Source organism: Triticum dicoccoides, chromosome 3A, assembly GCF_002162155.2.
Source record: "Triticum dicoccoides isolate Atlit2015 ecotype Zavitan chromosome 3A, WEW_v2.0, whole genome shotgun sequence".
NCBI classification, from domain to species: domain Eukaryota; kingdom Viridiplantae; phylum Streptophyta; class Magnoliopsida; order Poales; family Poaceae; genus Triticum; species Triticum dicoccoides.
The window spans coordinates 587,264,544-587,272,115 of NC_041384.1; the positions used below are offsets into that span (position 1 = coordinate 587,264,544).

Sequence of the window (7,572 nt, forward strand, 5' to 3'; positions counted from 1 at the left end):
CTCCGGCAATCTGGTAAGCCACCGGTTCCCTCCCTGGTCTACTCTGCTCCACTATTCTAATGGGTTGATTTTAGTGCTGACAAATAACTTATATTCCTGTATGTCTTCTATTTTCTCCTTAAAACTTATATTCCTTGTAGATCCACTGATAGTCAAAAAGGAGGATTATGATAATTGAGCAGACTGTTTCTTCTCAATTATTTGCTAATTTTGTTTTTGTTTTGACAAATAACTTTCTTACATTTACTGTGGTAAATATTCACATTGGTATATTGCAAAATGTCATGGTAAAGGAAAAAGTCCCTCCCTGATGAATCATTTCAGAGTTATCTAATTACGTATACAATGGACTTCTTTTCAGGATTCAAACTTGGTTCTGAAAAGCACACCACAGAGGTCACCGTGAAGAAGTCTGGAAGCCTGCTTATAAATTCTGGGATACAAGGATACTCCCTGCTAAAGACAACTCAGGTGTTTCTTTCACTAACTTGTCTTGGTCCTTTTGCCACCATTCCCAAAGAAACGGACCTTGTAGTTCGTGCTAAATTCTGGACTCTGCATATTTCTCCAACTCTGCTTGAGTTCTAATATGATAGGGATTTATAGGAGATTATTAAGTACGAAGGCATCTGTAGCCTTACCAGAAGTTTTTCCATGGTTGATGGGATATGAGACGGTCCTTGTAGAAGACCGTTGAAATAGGAATGGGCATGCTACAGCTATGTCAATATGTCATGTATTCATTCTTTTTGGGATCGAATGCAACATGTCAGCAGGCAGGAACTTTGTTAGATGTAGTGTCACATAAGCAAAATAATTTAATTAGTTTTAGCTGAAGCGGAACTGTTTTACTTTAGTATTACAGAAATAGGCTTCAGGTGCAAGTAATAAATACTGAATTCTCATCACTATCTATCTCAATCTGGATTTGAAGGATTCGTGAGGGATCGCTACACTCTTCTTCCTGAAACAAGAGAAAGAATTGTAGCTACAGAAGTAACTGCTTGGTGGAGGTTTGGGCACTCTTCCCCATCTGCCTGAATTTTTCTCTTTTTGCACAATGCTGATGGTCATTCAACCCTTTTATTTACTGTCCATAGTAATTCTTCAATTCAAGGCGACAAATCAAGTGTCAGTATTACTATGATATTTTTAAGTTGCACTGTCGCTTGTTTGTCCAGTGGAGTAGCACTTCTATTGTTGTTGGTCCTGGACAAGCATAGTTCTTTTACAAATACTGTTGCCAGTATCTTTTGGGTTTTCAAGCTAATATGAGCCATGTTACAAGTTATGTAGAGGAGCTCATGACAAATTATTAGCTTTTAAATTGCATGTCTACTCCAATACATGTCAAAGTACTACCTTTTATATGCGCACAGTGTATATTCCGCAGGCTGCACACATCTTAGAAACTTTCCGGTGCTTGCTTACTATTCCCTCTGTCCCAAAATAAGTGTCTCAACTTTGTACTAACTTTAATATAAAGTTATATTAGAGTTAAGACACTTATTTTGGGACGGAGGGAATACAACTTTGTCTAAAAGCTTCCTTCCCTGTACTTTTGTCATAGCTTAGATTTTTGTTGTCACCTCTCTTGGGCATTAGGGGATGTCCTACAGCTCAAAGCATTTCTGATCTGATCCTAATCCGCTGTGTTTTTGGGCTTATGGATTTCTTAAAATTCGTTTACTTAAGAATACAGTTTCCGGTGTTTACTGAATATAACGTGCTTTCTTTTGCATACTTTTGGTAGTTTTTCCGAACGATTGATCACATAGATGGTTCTGGATGGCCAGATATATCCACTTAATACATTGTGCTAATAGTTTTGCCTTATAGCACACTATCTATGCTAATAGTTTCGCCTTATAGTGCACTACCTGTGCTTAAATAGTTTTGTAGACATTTGAAGCCTCTTGGCTGACGAAGTTCAATCTACAAGGTGCATGATGAAGGATATGAAAGCTGTAGCAAAAGGACTTGCTGATGCTTCCAATGATTTAAGCTAATACTATAAAGCATTGCATCTAATACATATTCTTTATAAATAAATAAGATTTGGTATTTGGTTTAAAGTCCAAAGTTTGCTTGAAAGAAGTTTTGGAAGCTGTTTTTTTTTCTGTCATGTCTACTAGGAACAAAAAGGAAATGCCTACATGTCAAATCCTCACATGCAACACGGATGTCTTGTATTTATGGGATTGTTCTCATGTGATAGTTTTTCCTATGTAATATGAACTTATATAAAGGCACAAGATTGCTCTTCATTTTTTGCAGACCCAATAGAGGTGCATAGAGAAGAGACTTGATTAGTCTACTCTATGTCTTGTTGATTGCAAATACCACTTTGACTCATCTCATCCCCTCGATTCATGCTCGTTTTCTTTATTTTGGCTGTTGATCCATATATTGGATGCCCTCAGACGTAGCACAATGTCAATGCTGACATATGAGTTTTTTCTCTCAGCAGATGAGAGTCTGGAATGTTCCATCCAAATAGTTTAATCAGAAACTGCACTGGCAAAGGTGAGTGAGCACTAATCCATCATTATATGCCTGCTGATATGAGTTGCTCAAATGATTAAAATTGTGTTTGCGCTCCAGGTCTAGAGGATGTAGAGGAGCTCCAGTTTGATCCTAAGGATGGCATTGCTTTTTTTCTTCTTATGCTCCAGTTTGCAGCAGCATCTCCGACACCCTCTCGACGAATTGCAGGTAGATTGTAGCTGAGGATGCGGCGATGACCACCAAGGTATGCCCTTCTCTCCTTGCCCTTCATGCTGGCTTCAACAAGGCCGAAAGATCTTCAGTCTTTTACAAGGTCAACCCCGCCTTCCTTGGAATCAATCTGCTGGCGACAGTAGAAATTAACAGTCCTTTGTATGTGTTTCTACATGGTGGATATACGTGCAGGACCGGAGTGCATGCTCGGTGGCAGAAGCATCAGGGTGCTCCACGCTCAACATCTTCTCAGCATAGCTGCTCGATCAGTAGTTTTGATTGATCTATTTGATAATTTAAGCCATCCAGTTGATGTTCTTGGTTCGCTCATGCTCTTTTCTTATGTTGTTGTTTAATCACTATTGGCTTGGATATTCTCTATAGCATCTCAACAATTCACTGCAATTGGCCAGGTTATTCTGTATATTTGATATTGTACGAGAGTAGCAGTCGGACTCAAAAAATCACAACATTCTGCAGGTACAACAACCACTTGACGCCGAACCTTGATCTCATGTTATATGAATAGGTTATAAATTTTTAGTAACTAAATTCACATTAGTTTTTGAAGCACAAATTGATGTCTGTAAGTTATTTAGGATAGCATTTTGCTCCATTTGGTAGATATATAACAAGACAATATAGAGGGATGTAGAGAGCTATTTTTTTGTTAAAATAAACAGTGGAAACGGTTAGCTTTAATCAGATATGTTTGCTGAAATCCATTTGGATATTTTTTCTCTTTTCTTAGTTTGGTCGCACATGGATCAGCTTAGTGTGTCTTATCTTTTTCACTAAAGTGTGGATATTTATGTATAGAGTAAAACGTGTCCATGCTATTTATTTTCCATAGTCATTGTTGCCTATACCATATTTAAATTGCTGTCTTTATTGTCCTTATCTGATGATAGCCCATTGGGAAATGAAAGAAAGTGGGTTAAATACTTTGTTTCTTTATTTTAGGTCCAAATTTACATTGATCGTTTAGTGGTTCATCGAAATTGTTCTGCCTATGACTTTGAAATTGGCCAGTAAAAGCCAACATCCACCCTCTTCACAGCCGCAGTCAGGGATTCGTTCATTTTAGTGTGAGTAAGGATGGGAACATTGATCTGTATATGGTAATATTTCATGCTGATTTCATTTCTCATTTCATTGATCATCCGTGTTACTCCTTTGACAAATGATATTTATAGTACTTCTGGATGACAAAGACTTTGAGTTCTGTGTGAAGCTCCAAAAGGAATACCTATAAGACTCCTTCATCAACTTAGTAAGATTGCATATGCCCTTTGCGTTGCACAGGTCCAACGCCTCGCTCCTCTACTCATAGTGAAAAAAAAACTTAGGTACTCTGAAATTTATCTTTTCTTCCCCTCACGCTTTGTTAGGTTAGATCAATAGTTTTATCTTATTGGACCTGTGCATTTTGAGAGTCCGAAATGGGAACATTAAATTTACTTGGACCCTATCTTATTCTCATATCTGTAACTAGCTTTGCTTGTCATTTAGAAGGGACGACCTAAGGAGTAGAGAGATTCGAGACAATCAAAATCCTGCATATGTATGTTTACAGGCGTTTGATAATCCTACGCCAGGGCCACATATATAGGGACATTCAAAATTCTACACCAGGTTCACGTATATAGGGACATATTCAGCTGAGGTTCACGTATATACAAACCTGAAACTGTATGCTTTTACACCAGGTTCACGTATATAGGGACATATTCAGCTGAGGTTCACGTATATACAAACCTGAAACTGTATGCTTCAAACCGGATGTGGCAGTAATCCACTCATCATGCAAAACAAAACAAAAATCTGTTACCTAGCATGTATTTGTTTGTACAGATGATGCCATGTACTACATTTTGTTTGCATAATCCAGCACCTAGCATGTATTTGTTATAATCGAGCACCGCGACGAATCTGTTATTTACCTTAGGAGGGTAAGAAAAAACACAATCAATGATATTATACATAATTCTAGACATTGTTTTAGAGTATGTTCTGAAGTATATTTTTCTTCCAGTAAATGTTGGAAATGTCTATGTACTTTTTTCTCCCAATATGTTATGGTCATCTTCCTGCTATGCATATAAATTTCATGGCCAGCTTACTAGCTGGTGGTTGGCGATCCTTTCTATCTTCTTCCTCGCCGGCTCGATAAATCTCTCGGTTTCCTTCTCCTACCACTCGTCCTCCCTTGTGCTCTGTAACTCGGCCATTGATGTGGCTGTTAGTAATAAGATGGTAATATTTGTTTTATAGAAATACTTGTTTTTTTGCGGGTGTTTAGAAATACTTGTTAGTTGCACAGGTGTACCCTGCAAGGAATAATTTTACAATGGACATGCATATCTGTTGAATTGATGACTAAACAAGTTTGCGGGCACATATCTGAAAATACAAGCAAATACAGACATAGATTTAAGGGTTCTCATTCATTTAAATCTCAATGTTGAGAGAAGCCGATCTCTGGATATGAGTATTTTCTTCCCTGTTTGCGTGATTGTTTAATTGAATGGATAACTGTGTCTCCTGAATATTGTCCCATATAATTGTTTTAAATCTACCGAATTAGTTCTCTAAATCAGTTGATATTTTGCAAAGCTTCAAGCTTTAGTTTTTGCACTTCATGACATCAATTGTTTGTGCAGATTCAAGATTTATTTCTGTACTGGATGATAGCAGTGATTAGTGGATTACTGTCACACGCTGCTGTTGTCATCCATATCTCCTCAAGCGCCTTAGGTTTGTGATGCGTAAGTTGTTGTACATATGTAAATTGTTCTGTTCTTCTTTCGCCAAAACATTAATAAGCCCGCGATACACTTTGCTTCTTTTTTATCTAATGTCTATTTGTAGACTAAGTGTTTTATTTATGATAGTGGATTTCTGGCGTACATGTGAATATCTCATGTATATACAATCAGTACACTCACCTGAACGAGAATGGTGGCAAGCAGAGCGGGGTTGCGTCTTGTCCTTCTAGCGTCGAAGGTCCGGTGCACCCATGGGTGTGCCTTTGCTAGTTTCTGACTGTCACAAAGAAGTCAGAGCTGTGGGCGGCGAGGCCACTGCGGCAACGATGACTATGAGGACAGTTTTCAGCAAGCGGTGCTCCCCGAATGTTGCGTTGAACTACGTCTTTGCGTGGCTTGCAACCTTCTCCTATGAAGCCCGTATGCAAAATCGAAACTGTCATGTCCTCGGTGTTGTGCTCGACTATTCATTGTTGCTTTGTGGCTCCGTGCTTCCTCTCCACAGTTATATCATTTTTTGTGATGTAATCTTATTAGTGGTTGGGTCATCCATGCGAGCCCCTTCTGAAGTTTGTAGTCTAGGTTAGATACATCCGTATGTAGACAAATTGAAGACAAATAATATGGAAAGGAGGGAGTATATTATTTGACTCGAGCACTCACAACCAACGCACTACACTCATGCACGTGAAATACAATCGTATTTTGATCAATATCCTTGTGTAAGTTTGTTGTTCGGAGGCAATCACGTATGAATTGAAGAGAGGTGAATACTTGATCTTCATGAGATCTTTTTCTCTAAAAAAATGATATATTCGATTTTTTCTTCCCATTGCATTGGGTGTTTTAGAGTTTTCTACTGACACCAGGTTCATGGCATTGTAAAAGAAGTATTGATTTAAGATAAACCAAACTTTTTCTATTTACAATCAACTTATTATTGAAGGTTGCATCGATGATGTTATTATTGCTAAAATTAAGATGTGCATTACAAGTCTAAGCCATTGTAAGCTTTGTGTACCTTGTACTATTTAATCATGGATGGTATATATTTGGTGGCGAGCGATACGGCTGGTTAAAGACATGAAGATTGCCGAGAAGGAAAGAAGTGGAATAGAGTTTCTATTTGTCGCTGTATGATGGAGAACAGATGCCACCATGCTTATAATATTTATTGTTATTATTCTATGGCAATGCACAAGCATTCGACATGTGCCCGTAGCGACGCACGGACATTCTACTAGTGTACATGGTACTCGAAGTCCCTCCTTTTTTTCAATTTGCACAGTAGGTTGTCTTAAGTCATACTGGAGTATTTTTTAGGGAATAACTTCCGATCTATGCATCATTTGTCATGGCAATACAAGATACATCATAGTTTGACCATGTTTATAAAAAATACCATGGTTCACAAGAGCAAATTAATATCAATAGATCAATCATGTAGTATATTTTCATGTTGTATTTATTTGGTATTGTTGATGTTGCCTGATTAAATTATATTATGTAAGTTTCATTCAAATGATCACGTGGAGGACAAACAAGCTAGGCCCGATTTTAGTCTCCAGCCAACAAATACACTATCCTTCTCTACACGTGGGATATAGTATATGGACAATATGGACTATACAATTGTTATCCATCATCTTTATAAGTACTTCTGAATTGTTTAAGAACATCCAGATGGTCAAGATATACGAATTCAACTAAGGAGAACTGCACGACACCATCCATATGGGCTGGCTGGTACCGTGCAGTTCTTCATTTGGCAGCATTCGAGGTGTCGTTGGTCATTGCAGCTGAGGAAAAATTGCAGAGCTTGTGGCTGGTTCGTAGCCATCTGTGAGCTACTGATTGGCCGCTTAGGTGTCAAAACTAGCTAGACAATTTTAGATGACTAAAACTACTATGGGCACCTGTAGGTAGGTGTGAATAATCTAACCCGGTTGTTAGATATTTGTCATTTGGGTAAGTATTGTATTGTCGGAAGCCAGTTGTCGTACGCAGAACTTGTTGGATGCAACTAGTGGAGTTTTTCGCTTTTTGAGACTTGAGAGAGAGAGAGAGAGAGTTGAGAGAGAGA

At 38.2% G+C, this 7,572-nt stretch overlaps 1 long non-coding RNA gene across 12 annotated transcripts in view; it reads left to right on the forward strand.

Moving 5' to 3' along the window:
• The window catches only part of LOC119269390, an 8,294-nt gene extending 2,155 nt beyond the window's left edge, over positions 1 to 6,139 (forward strand). For 2 of the 12 annotated variants that reach the window (XR_005133593.1, XR_005133595.1), the window contains 5 exons: positions 362 to 471; positions 935 to 1,013; positions 2,468 to 2,526; positions 2,605 to 2,752; positions 2,914 to 6,139. This is a non-coding gene — a long non-coding RNA (uncharacterized LOC119269390). Of the gene's footprint in view, positions 14 to 361; positions 472 to 934; positions 1,014 to 2,467; positions 2,527 to 2,604; positions 2,822 to 2,913 lie in introns of all 12 variants that reach the window. The other 10 variants (XR_005133597.1, XR_005133602.1, XR_005133596.1 and 7 more) reach the window with 10 other exon arrangements.
• Positions 6,140 to 7,572: the final 1,433 nt, after the last annotated feature.